Source organism: Leopardus geoffroyi, chromosome C3 (assembly GCF_018350155.1).
Source record: "Leopardus geoffroyi isolate Oge1 chromosome C3, O.geoffroyi_Oge1_pat1.0, whole genome shotgun sequence".
NCBI classification, from domain to species: domain Eukaryota; kingdom Metazoa; phylum Chordata; class Mammalia; order Carnivora; family Felidae; genus Leopardus; species Leopardus geoffroyi.
The window spans coordinates 26,337,883-26,356,975 of record NC_059338.1 but is presented as its reverse complement, the minus strand read 5'-3'; the positions used below and the strand labels follow the sequence as shown (position 1 = coordinate 26,356,975).

The window sequence follows — 19,093 nt, the reverse complement described above, 5'->3', positions numbered from 1 at the left end:
ATGAAATGGTGCTCAACATCACTAATCACCAGGGAAATGCAAGTCAAATCACAATGAAATATCACCTCATATGTGTTTGAATGGCCATACCAAAAAGACAAGAAATTAACCAGTGTTGGTGAGGATGTGGAGAAAAAGGAACCCTTGCGCACGGTTGGTGGAAACGTAAACTGATGCAGCTCCTGTGGAAAACAGTATGGCAGTTCCTCAGAAAATTAAAAATAGAGCTACTATGTGATCCAGCAATCCCACTTCTGGGTATTTATCTGAAGGAAATGGAAAACTAACTTGAAAAGGAATCTGCAGCCCCGTGTTCACTGCAGCCTTACCTACAATCGCCAGGATATGGAAACTAAGTGCCCATCAGTGGATGAATGGATAAAGAAAATGTGGTGTCTGTATTTAATAGAATATTATTCACCATAAAAAGGAAGGAAATCCTGCCATTTGCAACAACATGGATAGACCTTGAGGGTGTTATGCTGAGTGAACCAAGTCAGACAGAAAGATAAATACTATATGATCTCACTTACGTGTGGAAACTCAAATCACGAAAAACAGGAAACAAAAACACTGAACCCACAGATAGAGAAAACAAATTGGTGGTTGCTAGATGCAGGACATGGGAGGGTGGGAGAAATGGGTAAATGTGGTCAAGAGGTACAAGCTTCCAGGGCACCTGGGTGGCTCCGTTGGTTGAATGTCCAACTTCAGCTCAGATCATGATCTTACAGCTCATGAGTTCGAATCCAGTGTTGGGCTCTGTGCTGACAGTTCAGAGCCTGGAGCCTGTTTCAGATTCTGTGTCTCTCTGCCCCTCCCCTGCTCGTGCTCTGTCTCTCTCTCAAAAATAAATAAACATTAAAAAAAAAAAAAAGATGTACAAGCTTCCAATTATAAAATAAATAAGTCCTGGTGATGTAATGTACAACATAGTGACTGAAGTTAGTAATACTTTCTTATATATTTGAACTTTGCAGGTGGGTAGATCATAAAAGTTCTTATCCCAAGAAAAATATTTTGTAACATATTTGAAAAATATTTATCTATGGTGATGAACATTAGCTAGACTTGTTGTAGTGATCATTTTGCAATCTATATGTAATTATGTTATATATATGTTATTATATATAATAATTATGTTATACACCTGAAACTAATATAATGTTACATATAAAATATATTTCAATTCTAAAAATTAGAAAACAATAAGGGCTTCTGCCTAGCTCTGTCAATGGAATATGAGACTCTTGGTCTCAGGGCTGTGGGTTCGAGCCCCAAGTTAGGTATAGAGATCACTTAAAAATAAAATCTTTAAAAAACTTAAAAATGGGATGCCTGGGTGGCTCAGTTGGTTGGGAGTTTGACTCTTGATTTTGGCTCAGGTCATGATCTCAGGGTCATGAGATCAAGCCCAAAATCGAGCTCCACACCGGGCATGGAGCCTGCTTAAGATTCTCTCTCTTCCTCTCCCTCTACCCCTTCCCCACTGCCCAGCCCCCACTCACTCTCTCTCCCTAAAAAAAAAAAAAAATTAAAAAACAATAAATAAATGAGTAGTTACACATGAAAAAAAAACACAAAAAACCAGCCCTATTAACTGTTTTAAAAAGTCAGTGGTAGTACAGTAAAACCTTGGTTTGCAAGCATGATTCGTTCCAGAAACATGCTTGTCATCCAAAGCACTTGTTTATCAAAGCAAATTTCCCCATAAGAAATAATGGAAACTCAGATGATTCGTTCCACAACCCAAAAATATTCATATAAAAATAATTACAATACTGTAATATACTACAAAATAAAGAAAAACAAAAGAACAAAATATAAAGAAAAATAAACAAATTAACCTGCACTTACCTTTGTAAACCTTTCTTACCTGGTGTAAGAGAGACAGGAGAGAAGGGGGTTATTGTGTAGGACGACTTTCACTAACAGAATCACTGACATCTATTGGCTCGATGGAATCTTTTTCTGCATGGGGGCCATTGTATACGCTCACACGGATGTTGACTACAGTACAGTATTAATAAACTCTTGTCATATACTGTATTTAATGTAACTGGCAATAAGGCAGCAGAGGAAAGGGTCTGTATCTGCAGGCAGCTTGACCTAGAGTGAAGCAAAACATTCCTAGGCTCACTCTTGTAGGAAAAAGCAAAGGACTGTCCATAGGTGCTTTGAAGTGATGAAAAATACACAAGTGCCAGTTGTGGGCACCTTCCAACATTGTGAAACATCACTGATTTCTGCCGAACACCACGGCCTGAGACTGAGCGTCTGAGCGTGGGAGAGAATAACCCACAATCCAGCAGTGCACGCAAGAGAAGAACCATTGGCTCAGTTGTGGTCATGTGACATTCAGCGTCACGTACTACTCGTATTGCAAGACATTGCTCGTTTTATTTAAATTTAAAATAAATTTAAAATTTATTAGAAATGTTTGCTCGTCTTGTGGAACACTCACAGAAGTTACTCACAATCCAAGGTTTATTATTATTATTATTATTAATATTATTAATACTGTATTATTATTGTATTATTATTAATATTATTATTAATACTAGTATTATTAATTGTATTATTATTAATTAATATTATTATTGTATTATTATTATTAATATTATTATTGTATTATTAATACTAGTATTATTATTGTATTATTATTAATTAATATTATTATTGTATTATTACCGTATTATTATTATTAATATTATTATTAATATTATTATTATTGTATTATTATTAATACTAGTATTAGATACTAGTATTAAAATCCAGTTCATTCTGACCTTCTCCCTTGTTGCCGATAAAGTAAAATCTAACATTAAAATGCATGAAACATAATACCTATATTTCTAAGTATTTATTCTATCACAAACAGAGCTATATTCCTCTATTACCTATCACTATCTTTAAAATTCTGAAAATACTTTTTAAATTAAAAAAAAATTTTAATGTTTATTTTTGAGAGACAGACAGAGACAGAGAGAGAGACAGAGTGTGAGCAGAGGAGGGACAGAGAGAGAGGGAGACACAGAGACTCCAGGCTCTGCGCTCTCAGCACAGAACCCGTTTGGGGGGCTCAAACTCACAAACCGTGAGATCATGACCTGAGCCAAAGTCGGACGCTTAACTGACTGAGCCACCCAGGTGCCCCTGAAAAAATTGTTTTAAAGGTAAGATTTCTGCCCTCCACCCCAGACCTACAGAATCAGAACCTGTATGTTTTTAAAGCTTCCTGGGTGATTATGACGATTGGCAAGTTTGGGGATTACTCTTCTAGCAGGCGGCAAACAGATCCAGATGTAGCAACAGACACCCAGGGAATGATAGGCCTGTGTGCAGAGCCTACGTCTTACAGCTTCCACCCAGGGCTCTTTCTCACATGTTCTGCTGCTGCCTCAAATGGCCCTCTGTAGAAGTTTCTCTCTTGGTTTGAGGCTCTTAGCTCTTGCTTGCTTTCAGACAAAGAAGAGGAAAAATGTTTGGTAAATCATTGCGACCCCATGGGAATTTGAGGGGACAGTTGGGAGCCCTGCAGATTTGTCCAGGATGTCCAACCAAGGATTGGTCACAAGTCATTCCAGGAAGGGCTTCCTTGCCCTTGGGTTACCCACGAGGAAGTAATCTGGTAAACCAAAGGACGTTTTGCCTATTCCTTTAGCATTTATGAAGTGTCCAGGGTGTGCCAGGAACTGGGGTAGGCCTTAGGGATAAAAAGATAAGACACCATTCCTGTTCTCAAGGTGCTTATGAAATATATAAAGTATATATGGGAAATCTTTAACTTACTCAAAAAGCTTTATGAAATGATTTTTTTCCGTAATTTATATGGTAGCAGCACCTAATTTAACCTGAAATCATTTGGTAGCAAAACCTGACCTGAACTGTCCTAAGGCGATGAATTCATCTCGCTTAGTGTGACTATTCATACACTTCACTGCAGAAGTATCGACGTGGTTTGACTTACAGCATGCTGCCCCAGACGTCACTGGGGTTGTTATATACAGTATCTGCACCAAATTATCTTTCTAAAATTGAAACAATTCTGAATTCTAAAACACATCTGGTCTAAGGGTTTTTACTCTCCCTAGGGCTTCTGACAAGAGATTGTGCGCTTGTATTTCTTCAAGTCCTTTTGGTCCAGCAGGAATTCCAGAGATTTGAAGTTCATGGCCATGGTGAAGCCAGAACTCCCCATAAAGAGCCCCTGCATGACCACGGAGACACAAATGTAAGAGCACCAGCATTTCTATGTGAGGTAGTCTTTGAACTTCTCCTGTTGCAGAGCACTGGACCCAGCTTGGCTGGGGAAGCTTCCAGAGCATCATGATATAATCTGGGATATGGTATGACCAACTTTGACAACGGCGGCCAAGGGGGACAATCGGACTGCATTGACCTGCAAAGCAAGATAGTCCTTGTTGCAGCTGCTGGGCTGTGACCCTGAGCCTCAGTCCAGCTGTCAGTGCCCGAGTCAGATCAGGGTCCGACAGGAGGGAACAATTCTCCCAGAAGCTGGGGGCAACCCAGGAATGGGAAATCCAGGGTGAGGACAGGCAGAGTCCAGGCCAAGAGGTGGGCAACAAGGTCCAAACTTTAGCCAGAGGGTTCAGAGAGGGACCCAGTCCCGGAGAAAGGCACAGGAAAGAGCAAGCACGGTCTCAGTCTGAGAAGCTTCAGGAAGGACATTTCCAGAGGGTTCTGTCCTCACCAGTGCTGGGCAGAAGTAACAATTTTTGTGTATGTTTCCCGAGTCTCCACTTTCCTTAGAAAAGAAATATTTTGTCGTTAGCAAAGAAACAACTTGAAGAAAGTTTGGAACATGGAATGAATGCTCCACATCATGTGTCATCGGGGAAACGCAAATTAAATCAACCATGAGATATCACTCCCTCCCTATTAGAGTAACCCTAATCCAGAATGCTGTCACCAAACCACTAAACGCCAGGTGTGGGCGACGATGTGGAACAAGAGGGACCCTCACTCGCCGCTGGTGGGAATGCAAAATGGTGCAGCCACTTTGGAAGACCGGTGGCGGTTTCTTAGAAGACTGAACCTACTCTTATCATATGATCCAGCAACTGTGCTTCTTGGTATTTACCCAAAGGAGCGGAAATACGCGTCCGTACAAAAGCTTCCACGCAGACGTGTATAGCGGACTTAGTCATAATTGCCCAAACTTGGAAGGAACCGAGATGGCCTTCGGTAGGCGAATGGACAAACTGTGGTCCAGCCACCCGACGGAATGTTATGCAGCACTAGAAAGAAATGAGCTGGGAAGCCATGAAAAGGCATGGAGGAAACTCAAACGTGAATTGCTGAGTGGAGATAACCAAGCTAAGAAGGCTACGTACTGTGTGGTTCCAACCATATGACATTCTGGAAAAGGCAAAACTGTGGAGATGGTGAAAAGGTCAGTGGTTGCCAAGGGGTGCAGCGGGAGTGGGATAAATTGGTGGAGCACAGAGGATTTGGGGGGACAGTGAAAACACTGTCAGATACCGTCGTGATGGACACATATCATTATACATTTGTTCAAATCCATACAAATCCACAACACCATGAGGGAACTGAAATGTAAACTGTAGACTCTGGGTCTATGGACTTAGTGTAGTTTCCTCATTTATAACAAAAGCACCCTTCTGGTGGGGTGGTGATAACGGGCGAGGCTGTGCATGGGTGGAACAGGGGGTTATGGGAAATCTCTGTACTTTCCTCTTGATTTTGAACCTAAAACTTCTCTAAAACATAGCCTTAAATAGAATGTAGGGGTTCCTGGGTGGCTCAGTCAGTTAAGCATCCAGCTCTTGGGCTCTTGATTTTGGCTCAGGTCATGATCTCACAGTTCACGAGTTCAAGCCCCATGTTGGGCTCTGTGCTGACAGCATGGAGCCTGCTTGGGATTCTCTGTCTCTCTCTCTCTCTCTCTCTGCCCCTCCCCCGCATGCATGCACATGCTCTCAAAATACATAAATAAACAGTAAAAACATAGAATGTGGAGGAACACATTCACTCATACTTTTCTGAGTTCCCTGCCTCTATTTCTTTATAAGCATGTTTTTAATTGGCATAGCATAGAGAAATGCTCTTTTCCCTTCACATTAAACATAACCCACTTCTCTCCTTTTCACCAAAGCAAGTCAGGCTTGACCACCGGCTCCACTTTCACTGTGATCCCTGCCCCTTCCCCCATCATTCTAGGGGCTTTCCTGTCCCTTTGTCCCTTTCTGTGGTCGCCCCAGCTGATCCCTGCATAGCACAGATACAGCACTCTCATTGGTGGAGGGTTTTTCCAGAACAACCACAGCCCAGGTGGTGAGATAGCCCAGGTGGTGACTGCAGCAGGTGCCCCAGCTTGATCCCCCGGCCCTCAATGTCTCTAATGAGCCGGAAAACAGAGGGAAATTAACTTCACAAAATGCAGATGGCATTGTCGCGATTGGGGTCTGTCCTTATTCTTTCTCAAGACATCCTTAATCCCTCCTCCATTTGTTCCCTCATCTTATTCCACACCCGGCAGAACGGACACCAGAAGGATGAAAAAACCTTTGTGCCTACCACCCTTAGGTCATAGCAAAGCGACCACGTCCCCACACCACCCCACCTTTAGGAAAAGAAGCAGCTCACAAAAAGCTAAAAACCTGAAGTTTTAGCTGAAATAAGCATCAGCTTTTGCTTTCTGCTTTAAAACAAGTCTGCATTTGCTTGAAAACTTCTAGTTCGGGTTAAAGGCACAGGCTCTGGGGGTGCCTGGGTGGGTCAGTCAGTTTAGCGTCTGACTCTTGATTTTGGCTCAAGTCGTGATCTCACAGTTTGAGCCCCTGTCGGGCTCAGCGCTGACAGCAAGGAGCCTGCTTGGGATTCTTTCTCTCTCCCTCTTTCTCTGCCCCTCCCCCACTTGCACGCTCTAAATAAATAAATAAATAAATAAATAAATAAATAAATAAAGTTTATAAAAAAGAGGGTACCTGGGCGGCTCAGTCTGACTTCGGCTCAGGTCATGATCTTGTGGTTTCTAGGTTCAGGCCCTGCGTCAGGCTCTGAGCTGACAGCTTGGAGCCTGGAGCCTGCTTCGAATTCTCTGTCTCCCTCTCTGTCTCACTCCCACTCGTGCTCTGTCTCTGTTTCTCTCAAAAAATAAATAAATATTAAAAAAAAAACTTAAAAATAAAAAAGGCAGAGGCTTTGGAGCCATAGCACAGGGGTTTGCATCTGGCTCTTCGGTTTGCCAGCTGGGACCCTGGACAAGGTACTTCGCTCGGTTCTCAGCCTTGGTTTCCTCACAGCCTTGATGTAATGATTCCATGCATTTAATAAAAATCAAGTTCTTAGACCAGGGACAGGCACCCAGTAAGCACTACTGTGTTAGCTCTTATTACTTTAATATGAAAATGCATAAAATCACTTTCTTGCTAGGTTACTAAACTTCCCGCATCCCTTGTCTATCACGATCAGATCCGAGCAAACGAACGATGATCCCTAGAGATATACTATGTTCTAGAACCCTTCATACAGTACTGATGACCCCGTGTTATAGAGCATGGAGGTAGAGAAAAGTTGACCCCAGAGCAGCTCCATACCAAATCCCTGCAGCTGGGTGTTCAGTGCCAACCGGCCCTGTTTCCTCCTGCACCCACTGAGGCTGCAACCCTTTTGCCTGGCACCAAAGCCCAGGCCAACCTTGACTGACCGAGGGTTCTTACCATGGTTTCTCACTGCTCCAGAACACCCTAAGGGTAATCGTGCCTTATCACTAAGGGAGCCTTCCCCAAAACTGATATTTTGAAACCTCCCTTTCAAGGCACCATAGTAAAAAGGAGACTTCCCTTTCTTTTGCAAGGTGGGAGGAGGACTATTTTGAAGGCAGGCCCCTTCTTAGACAATTTTAAGAAAGTGCAAATATGGAATTTGAGGACCTAGATACCAGTTCCCCGAACACTAAGCTTGTGCACATACTTCTTGAAGTCTTCTGCTACCTACAAGGTAGATATACTCTGTTTTGTTTTGTTTTAAAAATTTTTTAATGTTTATTTATTTTTGAGAGAGACAGACAGAGTGAGAGTAGAGGAGAGGCAGAGAGAGTGGGAGACACAGAATCTGAAGCAGGCTCCAGACTCTGAGCTCTCAGCATGAGCCATCAGCACAGAGCCTGATGCAGGGCTCGAACTACAAACCATGAGATGACCTGAGCTGAAGTTGGACACTTAACTGACTAAGCCACCCAGGTGCCCCAGATATACTCCATTTTGAAGACTGCTGTTCTCAAGTACAATGCCTTGAATTCAGTAGGCATTTACAACATGTACCTTTATTTGTCTTGAAGAAGAAACAACAGAATCAAAAGTTCAGACACAAGAAACCCAGGGCAGGTTTGAGGGACAGAAGGCGGTCGGCTGTGGTTGAAGTCACAGGTATAAGCAGAGAGAATCCTAGGATGCAAGGCTGGAAGAGAAGGGGGGGCAAAGTGCTAGGGCCCTGAATGCCACACTAGGGTGTTTAGGCGTCAGTCTTTCAGTAGTCGCTGAAGAGTCTTAATTAAAGTAGAAGCAGCAGCTGTGGGGTGACTGTAAGAACACTTGGTTAGGAAGCAGGAGTCTTGGGTTCGTTTTGCCTTGGTCACTGTGGGACATCAGGGAAGTCCCTCTGAGGCTTCATGTCTTTGGCCAAGTGGCCTAGAAGCAGAGCCTGAGACAGGAATTCAGATGCCTATGACGTGCGTGTGTGGGGGGAGGGCTCTCGGAGGAAGGGAATGTGGGAAGCATGCTGAAGAGGAAGTTGCCAAACCAGGCTGTGTCTCAGGCGACGACCTTGGCCTCATCCACAGGTGCTCTGGGTGTAACTCCCACCACAGCAGAGCCCTCCCTGAGGAAGGGGCCGGGCTTTGGAGCCTGCATGAGCTGTTGGCCACCATAACCTGCAGGCATCTCAGGGAGAGGTGCTCCCGTCAGCCAGAGCTGGCCTCCAGAGGACACAGGCAGGAGCCTTCGTCATTGCTGCCATCATCACGGTGGCGGGGGTGGGTACGCGCGGTTATTTCCAGTATCTACCGTATAAAACAGGCATAACACGCTGACCTCACTGAGGTTGTGGTGGGAGCCAGAAAATAGAAATTCTAAGCTGGGAAGTGACAACAGTGGGGTCGCAGAAGTGTAGCTAAGTGGCTGCAGGGCGGTAGCGTGCGGGGTGGGGCCAGCCCGGGTCGGTTCACGAGAGCCGACTGCCGAGTCTTTAAGGATCTCGGCAAGCTGGTGGTAAAACACAGCCATTAGGACAAAATTAAATTATGTAAGCTTATGATTAAATGATGGTATTAAACACAATGGTAAAAAATAATTCAAAACTCATTTTAGTGCTGTGATCTTGAGGTCATTTGCCTCTACTGTATTGGTCCCGTGAAAATATTATGTAATAGTGAGCTACTGCACATCTTTTCTCACCCCCGTGTTCAACGACCGAGTTGGAAAACGCCACAAATCAGGGCTTCTCTTTTTTCTCAGCGAACCAATTATTAAACATTTACCAGCCAGCGCATTGTGGCTTCAGAGCAACTTGTTCTCCCCCAGCCCACAAAAATATGCACACAATGGCCTGTTTAAGAGAAGGTTCTCTCTGCAGCCAGGAGAGGGGTGGGTGTTTCTTCTGGGAATTTTAAAGCTGGGTGTTAGCAAGGGAGGAAACACTATGGAGGGAGGTTGGGGTAGGGGGTGGCTCTTCTCCTCTACCAAGCACACACCTTTGCAGGTAGGATCTACCTAGTCGTGACACTTCGTCCCTCTGAAGCCAAAAGAGCTCATGGCCCGTGAAAATTTCTCAGGTGCTTGGAACAATGTTAAATTGTGACCATTTATCAATTCACTGAAAACGCGCTTGTGTGTCTGATAGGGTGTGGTACTGCTTATATGGGCCCGGGCTTCAAAGAGGGGGTGAATGATAAGACTCTTTCCAAGCCAGGAAACCCCTAGTGGGAAGATAGCATTTTCCCCAGCTCCTAACCCTTAAAGAACCGAAGGAGTTAGTCCCTTTGGAGCCCTGAGAAGTAAGATTTAATTATTAAGGCTATTGTATTTATAAAGCCATTGTTATTTAACAGACAAATTCTTTGTTGTAGATGAGTTCTTAGAGAACCCTTAAAAGGACGCCTGCACAAACACTTATGAAGCTGTGACAAATCTTCTTGTGTTTAGAAGCACACACTATCCCCTCTGTCCAGGCAGATCCACTCTCCTGGGTCCACCCGTCCGGAGGAAGTAGGGAGGCGGGAGGCCACCCGTCTAGCACTGAGCTCAGGTGTAAAGCTTACAGACAGGAAATGCAGATGCTTATTTAAAACATCCTCCTGCTCACCTCCCAGGGGTTCTGTGCTAATAAATTGGCATTAATAAGATAAACTAATTGGGGGTGGCCTGGCTCACAGGCCAGGTTCTCAGCTGCTACCTCCTGGCTCCAGGCGCTGGCTGCCAGCGGGAATTGTGCTGGGGGGGATGGGCGGGGTGGGGGATGGGGCAGAAACAGAGGAGCCTGGTGTCTGGGGCACAGGGCCCCTGGCTTGCTACAAAGAGCAAGCAAAGCCTCCTCTGCCATTCCCCAGCCTGCTGAGTCTGGTCCGGTGCAGAAGGAGGCACTCTTAACCACTTGGAGGTGTAGTTCCCTCAGGAGAGTAAAATCATAGCCCTAGGCAAAGTAATGTCTATTTCAAATGTAAGTGACGAAACACATTCGTTTTCAGGCTGTAAGGACCACCAAATCTCTCTCTCTATTTTTTCCTTTGGTCGGTTTAATTTTTATGTATTTGACAATACCTAATCATAATCTATTTCATTCAGACCCTATTTATTCAAGGGGGCATTCTTTATAGTTGCTAGATCGTCGCACGTCTGCCTTACACTATAAATATCTGTGTGGTTCTTTGGCCAGCAAGTAGCACGACACCGCATTGAGGGAGGTCCTCTGAATGACACACGCTGAACAGTTTTTGATTTTAGTTCATTTAAATTTAAATGGTCACATGTGGCTGGTGGCTGCCCTCATTACACAGTACGATCTGTGTTCGTAACGGCTCTGCTTTGATTCGTACATTCATTCACCCATTCAAACAACTATTTACGGAGCTTCAGCCCTGAGCAGTGTGCTGTGCTAGGCTCTGTGGACACAGGATTCCCTGCTCCGAGGAAACTTCCAGTCTAGCAGGGGAGGTACGCTTATAAGGAAACACTGCGTGTTAAGTGCCGGGGAGGAGCACTGTTGGGGGTGCGCTCACTGCTGCCCGGATGAGAGGCTGGGTCCAGCGGAAGAACGGGGTTTTTCCCACAGGAGTGACGTTTAAGCTGGATCTTAAAATAGGAGTACACCACAAAAATGAGCGAGAGGGTTCAGGAAGAGAAGTTGTTTAATATCTTACCCGTTTGATCATGATGACACAGATACCTTTGGGGTTAGCAGTGCCTGGGCACTCTGGAGACCACTCACACAAATAAGTTTGCAAGACAACTGCAAAAGGAAAAGCTTTTTTGACAGGGGTTTTCTGAATGCCAAGATTCCCCGCTGGGGAGGGATTGTGTTCATTCTCCCCTCCCGTCTGGGGACAAGATCAGGAAGCAACCTGCCGCGAAGATTAGTTCCTAAAGGCCTCTGGAAAATCTGTGTGGCTCAGTTGGTTAAGCGTCCGACTTCTGCTCATGTCATGATCTCATGGTTTGTGAGTCTGAGCCCCGTGTCGGGCTTTCTGCTGCCAGCACGGAGCCTGCTTGAGATCCTCCACCGCCCCCCTCTCTGCCCTTCCCCCCTCTGAAAAAAAAAAAATAAACGTTAAAAAAAAACCCCGAGGTTTCATACATTTAGAGAGAGAAAGAGTCTGAACCTGAGGCTGTCTTCTTGCCAGTTGGCTGGCAGGAAGTAGGAGAGAGAAATGTTGTCTGCTTTCCCTACTGTTACTGGTAGACAGGTGCAGAAGAGAATAGCTTCAAAAAATCCTTACCTCTCTAATACATTGATGCAGGTGAAATTTGCCCCAAGTGATCAGTGTAGATAGTCTGTACAGGGGGAAATACGCCCTGTGTAAAAGCAGGCACCAGAGTGGCTCCACTCGGCCTTGCCCTCAGAGCAGGGACAGGGCTAAGATGTGCCTAAACGCAGGCTGGTTACCTGCTGTTCCAGGGCCTCTCCTCCTCCCCACCTGTCTCCTCGTTCACTGCCCAGTCTACTGGGAATGGAGTTTCCCCTGCCTGGGGTTGGAGACTAATTCCATGTACTTGGGAAGGGCTCTGCATCTGGGAGCCGACAGCTTGAATGTGTGTATGTCTTCTCAAGTGATCTCAGAGGCTCAGTTCTGCCCTCAGCACTATTGGGCAGGAAGCTAATCCAAGGGAGATATTATTTTTATTTATTTAATTTAATTTTTTTTAAAGACAGAGAAAACAAGAGTGGGGGAGAGGGCAGAGGGAGACAGAGAGAGGGAGAGAGAGAGAGAGAGAGAGAGAGAGAGAATCCCAAGCAAGCTCTATGCTCAGCCCAGAGCCTAACGGACGGCCAGATCTCATGACAGTGAGATCATGACCTGAGCCCAAATCAAGAGTCGGATGCTTAACCCACTGAGCCACCCAGTGCCCCTATTTTTTATTTTTAATTCCAAAGTAGGAAGTGGGAAAGCAGGTGGAAAGATGCTCTCAAGCCTGGAACTGGGTGGGGGCAGAAAAGGCTAGGTACTTAAGAATGTGCTGGATGTGGGGGCAATAAAGGGATTGTGGAAACATGAGGTCTCCGTACATGCCACGGTGGAGGACCACCAGCACTGTGGAGTGGCCAAAAGGGAGAAGGATCAAAGCTAGTCTCCTGGTTCCTTCCCTCCTTCCCTTAATTCTGTGTATAAATTGAAATGTGATCTTCCCTCCTGGCCTACAGTGAGCAGGGAGGAGGTGCTGGGTGGGAGACAAGGGAAGAGTCTTGTCTATCAGGGATCCTAGCTTCTTGGAGGACCTATAAGAAACTGGGGCTTCCGGTAGCTTCTCCCTTCAGCTTTCTCTGCACCTGCTTTCTTGCCATCTTGTGTCGTTAGGGTCAGAGATTCCTGGGACTTTCTAAAATGTGTTCCTTTTATTTTCCCGCTGAGCATGCTACTCAGCTTGCTTTTCTATGTCCTCATTCAACCACCTTGCTATCGCTGTGTGGCCATCGCTCTGTTCTCGTTCTTCCTCATGGTGCCAGAATTTCTTCCCTTCGGCACTTGTCCACGGTGGATCAGTGTAAGAGAAGAACAAACTGGAAAGAGGCCACATGCTGGAGTCTCTGAGATCTTTGAGCAAATCCCAGTACACCCCTTACCGTCTTCAAAGTTAGGGAGAAACCCTCAAGACCACCCTCATTTCTGACAGTGATCGCAGGCTTGGGCATCTTCAAGACCATGCTCAGGTTCAATAATTATCTAGTGGGACATACAGAACTCACTGGAAGCTAGAGTCCCCACAGTTATGCTTTATTGCAGCAAAAGGATACAGATTAAAGTCAGCCCAGAGGAGAGGTGCATGGGACAGCATTCAGGAGGGCTCCACTGCGGAGTTTCCAGTTGTCTGCCCCCCGAGATGTGTAGACAGCAGTACGTTCCAGGAGAGATGTCTGGCGATATGCACAGAGTGTTGCCAACCAAGGAAGCTCACCCAAGCCTTAGTGTTCAGAGTCTTTACCAAGACTAACCAAGCTACACCCATGTAGCTACACTTAGTTTCTAGCCTCTCTGGAGGCTGAGTTGATACATGCCCAAAGCCCCCACCACAAATCACATTGTTAGCATAGACTGTTGAGTGTGGCCTCAGGCCCCCAGGTAAAGACGCTTTTATTAGCATATCCCAAGGGTCCAGAGATGACATCCCAGAAACCAAACGGCTAGGCTAGACTTCCCTTTGGGCAAGGTTAAGCTTTTGCCACATCTCATCTGTGTGATGTTGAAATTTTACTAACCTCACTGGGCCTCTATTTCTTTATCAGCAAACTGGAGACAATGACCACCAATCTTATTGGGCTTTTGTGAGGACTAAATGATATGACAGATGTAAAAGGAGAGCTGGTATATGAAAGGGTTTAACAAAAATTAGGTCCCTCCTGGTTTCCTCCAGGTTCTCATCTCCTAAATCGGCGCAGGGCATCATTCCCTCTTTCCTCTTCTTCCACCCCTTATACCAATTTGCTTTTATTTTTACCCCCAGAAAAGGGTACTACCCTACGTGTTGTTACTAAGCTATTCTTTTAAAAGGGTGTGTGTGTGTGTGTGTGTTACTTTTTAAAAATGGCTCCATACTTCTCCATTGCACCAGCGTACTGGATCATTGCCGTCTGCGTGGGCTGCACAACATCCCGATGCACATGCATCTTTGTGACTTGTGTTAGTGTTTCTGCAGGCTGCATTCTTGCACCTCTACCCAAAACGCATGAAGCAGCATGTGCAGGAGGGTGGCTTGGAGGGCATAACAGACACTGCTGCGGCCCAGTCCTGTCCCTTGTCTTTCATCATCCCTGCCCGTGCCCAGTGTCCCACTGCATCTGAGATTCAGTGCGTGGGGGCTTTCTCTTGGCCTGAGTCCGGGGTTAGGGAAGGCTTGTGCCATTGCTTGGGAGCAGTGAGACGCTGGGGAATGTGAAAGTCATTGGTGACTTACCATTCACCATGAGAGAGGACACAGCGAGTGGGGTTTCAAGGCCAGGGTCAACAGAGTCCATGCCCGCTAGAGTTTCAGCCAGAACTCAAAAATACAAACCCAGGGAAGAAGAGGAAGCAGGAAGGCCAGATGAATGTCTGGAAAGAAAAAAGCAACCACTGTCTGCCCTTGGCACTGAGTAGCTTTGTTCCTGACACACTAGTAGAACAGCCTGCACCAGATCCAGGCCTGTCTCTGTCCCCAGAGTCCATCACCAGCAGGTGGTGTCCCTCCCCTGGTCAGGACAGGCCAGTGGCTGGGGACACTGAGGTCAAGGAAACACCTGCTTCTATCCTGTCTGGGCATCTGGCAGCCTTGGATGCCCATCAGGCCTGGACTTAATTTCTTTACACTAAGGCCATGAGATATGAGCTCCAGTTCCGTCTCGACCACCGAATCACTGCATGATTTCTATCTGCGTGATCTTCTTGCACGGGCTTGGTTTTCTCAGCTGCTAAAAAAATGAAGCAAAGGAAGAGAAAGTTGGGCAGTAACTAACATTTGTGCAGAGCATTTAGTTTACAAAGTGCCTTATCTCCTTGGCGCTCACTTTATCCCCACTTTCCATAGGAGGAAATATGTCTTAGAGGGGTTAGGTGATCTGACCATGTTCACCCTGCTGGTCGGCCAGGACCTTCTTGGAAAATCCTATGTTTCTTCAACTGACCATACTGGAAGATTCTAACTTTGTTAAGTCTAAGATTTTTAGGGCCTGCCCTAAAATAGCAAAACAGTTTTAAGTAGGAGCTTTCAGACACATCTGGGCTTTGAACCATTACTTGGGCAGGTTACTTGGAGCTTTGGTTTTCTCCTCTCAAATCATAAGAAGGCAATATTTATTAAGTGTTTATTATATGACAAACACTGTGCTACATGAACTATTTTGCTTATCCTCACAACACCTCTATGAGGTAATATAATTATCCCTGTTTTACAGATGAAGAAACTGAGGCTTGACGATATCAATAGCTGTGTAGTGGGAATAGAGAAACCAAGAGAGACTGGAACTTGTCAGAAGGCTCTAGAGAGAATCTTCAGGTAGATAAAATTTATAGACTCTCTGAAAGTTCTGAACATATGGATATAGACAATTGATGGAGAATTTAGTGTTGAATTGTAACTGCTGTATGTAAGACAAGTAAACAAAACACGATAATTCTTTTTTTTTTTTTTTTTCAACGTTTATTTATTTTTGGGACAGAGAGAGACAGAGCATGAACGGGGGAGGGACAGAGAGAGAGGGAGACACAGAATCGGAAACAGGCTCCAGGCTCGGAGCCATCAGCCCAGAGCCTGACGCGGGGCTCGAACTCACGGACCGCGAGATCGTGACCTGGCTGAAGTCGGACGCCTAACCGACTGCGCCACCCAGGCGCCCCAAAACACGATAATTCTTAAGTCCAGAAAACATAAAAAGTTTGCAGGAAATGAAAAGGTCAGTCGTGAATAGGATTTGAGTAGTCATAATGAACACCTTTTTAAATGATCTTTTAAAAATGTTTATTTATTTTGAGAGAGAGAGAGAAAGAGAAAGCGTGAGCAGGGGAGGGGCAGAGAGAGAGGGAGAGGAGAATCCCAAACAGGCTCTGCACTGTTGCAGAGCCTGACGTGGGGCTCGAACTCACAAACCCCGAATCATGACTTGAGCTGAAAATCAAGAGTCAGATGCTTAACTGACTGAGCCACAAGTTCTTGGTTTGAGTTGGTTCTCAAACCAAGGACTAGTGATCCACTTTAACAACCCTAAAGTGCAGGCATCCCTGGCAGCAGATACTTTCACCAGCACAGGCCATGCTGAGACAAAGCAGCTGACAGAAATGCTCCCCACTATCTCAAATGAGGCTTTAAGTATCTTTGGGCTGAAGCTCTGCCCAAACAATCTGTGGATGGAAAGGCACCACTTGCTACTGGAGAGGATAATGATGATGAAGGTCCAGATCTCGTGGAGAATTTGGATGAAGCTTCCAAGAATGAAGCACACTGAATGGAGTCAACTTCTGAAGAAGATAAAGCTTGGAGAAGTTACTGGGAGCTGCTATTGTATATGATGACTGCTTTTTAAAAATTTTGTTCATGGATCTGATAAAATCTGGATCTCTAATATTTTTTAAGCCCAAGACCCTTGGACACTGCAGCTCTTTTCAGTTTTTGCTTATATACAATTCATCCTTCGCAGCTAATTAAGCTGAAGAAGCCCAGGAATAAAGTTTGAAACAACATTAATAAAGTTCTTTGCCTAGTTAAAAAAGAAAGCAAGAAAGAAAGAAATCTCATAGAATAATTCGACTCTGATTCAGCTACATGCTTGTATAGCTATATTTATATATATATTTTTTTTATAAAAAAATTTTTTTTACGTTTATTTATTTGTGAGACAGTGAGAGAGAGACAGAGCATGCGCGGGGGAGGGGCAGAGAAAGGGGGAGACACAGAAGCCGAAACAGGCTCCAGGCTCCGAGCTGTCAGCACAGAGCCCGACGCGGGGCTCGAACTCACGGACTGCGAGATCGTGACCTGAGCTGAAGTCAGGCGCTCAACCGACTGAGCCACCCAGGCGCCCAACTTTAATTATATTTTTTAAAGAAATGAAAGGGAAATCAGCAAATTGCCCAAGTTGACCCAGATCTGATGTGGTGGAGGTGGGGTCTGAACCCTAGCCAGCTACCTCTAGAGCTGATCCCACAGCCACTATGCAATACGGCCCATAAAATATCTACCTGCTAGCACTGTAAAAAGGAAGTGACTGATATATACAAGAAATTGAGTGCTTAGAAAAGTAAAATTATCTTCTTTCTCCCACTGAGCCAGCCATGTGGACACTTCCGGTAGGGAAGGTAAGGGGGGATCTTGTCCTAGGTGCAGGCCTGAGGGGCCCTGGTGCTTTGAAGCACCTTTCTCCAAGTTTCCTAAGTGTCCCTCCAGTGCCTGGGACCAACTGGGGTCGGTAGTGTCATCTGGATGGGACGCCTCAGTTTCCAGATTCTCCCCTTCGGAGAATTTTCCAACCCTGTACATTCTCTCCCTCTCCACACAGGGGTTGACCAGAAGCCCCAGGTTGGCCAGCCCCCCAGAAGCTCTGGCTGCCCCAGGTCATCCCAGGGCCTTGTGGTCAGGCCCAGCTCCAGGAGGTAGACTACTTCATTCACAGGATTACATGAGGCCAGTCTGCCAGAAGAGTCCTGAGAAACAATTTTGAGTGAAATCAAATTGTGTGTATACACAGGGGCCCTGCAGAAACGTTTGCCCAGGGTCCCTGATGCCCATGGGCAGCTACGCTTTGAGGCCCCGCCATTTGGACCTTCCTCCGTTTCCCATTGTCTTTACCCAATAGCTCTGGTTGCAGATCTCAAAGCAGCCAACTGAAGAGTTCAACATTTTGTCAGTTACCTGGAGGATTCCATCTACCATGAGTGGTCACTCATCCTTTCTGCAAGCATTTATGGAGCACCTACTCTGTGCTAGGGCTGGGAAAGCATGGGGAACAGGATGAATTCCTGCTCTCCCACCTCCCACAAGCTGGAGAGGAGACAGGCAGGTAGGTGGGGACAGTGCAGTGAAGGTAGTGACAGGGCAGGAGCCGTGGGAGCAGAAAAGGCAGTTGCATGTGGCCTCGAATGAGACCTCAGAGGGTGTCCGTGGAGGGAACTGTGGTTCAGGTTGGGGGACGGGACTGGAAGCTACCAAAACTAACGTTTTATGATTCCTCAGTTCAGATCTGTCCACTGTTTCAGGTAATAGCTGTGCTCACGTCTCCGCCTGTGTCCGACACATTCTCCCTGTCGGCCCCAGAAGGGACCCGAAGGGATCATCCAATCAACTTTTCATTGTTCGGTGGAGGACAGTGAGGAAGTGCCCTGCCCTTTTGAGAGAATTAGTCGCGGCACCGGGACGAACACTGAGATCTTGGGCCTTCCAGTCATCGGACTTCTTCCACCCTATCTCAAGACTGGGACAGGGCCTGAGCCCCCAGAGGGCAGGACACAATCTCCTATTTTTAAACGACCACGCAACCCCCGGAAGGAGTCACAACTTTCTCACGTCCTCAATTCGGGATTCAACAATCCTTCTATCAACTAACGTCCCTGGAGAGGCTACCACAAGCAAGTCTCCCTGGGAACACAGGCTCTCAGGCCCATTTCCGCCTCCAAGAAGTCACAGCCCGATGGTGGAGGGGGCATATACAGGACAAAACGTGATACCGTGGGGGCTTCAATTATGATCATTTTCAATGCCAGTGGGCATTTTTTTTTTTTTTTTTTTACCGGCACGGACCCTGCGAATCGCTCCGCGACGCTCCAGGCGGGGCCCAGAGCATCTTGCCTCCTCCTCCGTCCAGGTCCCCGCTCGGCGCGCGAAGGGAGGGGCGCGAGGGCGCGCACGCAGGGTGTCGGGGGCGCGCCGGCCGT

The 19,093-nt window shown here is 46.0% G+C and overlaps 1 pseudogene; it reads left to right on the top strand.

Moving 5' to 3' along the window:
• The first annotated feature begins 4,963 nt into the window (after positions 1 to 4,963).
• LOC123586557 lies at positions 4,964 to 16,813 on the top strand (annotated as a pseudogene).
• Positions 16,814 to 19,093: the final 2,280 nt, after the last annotated feature.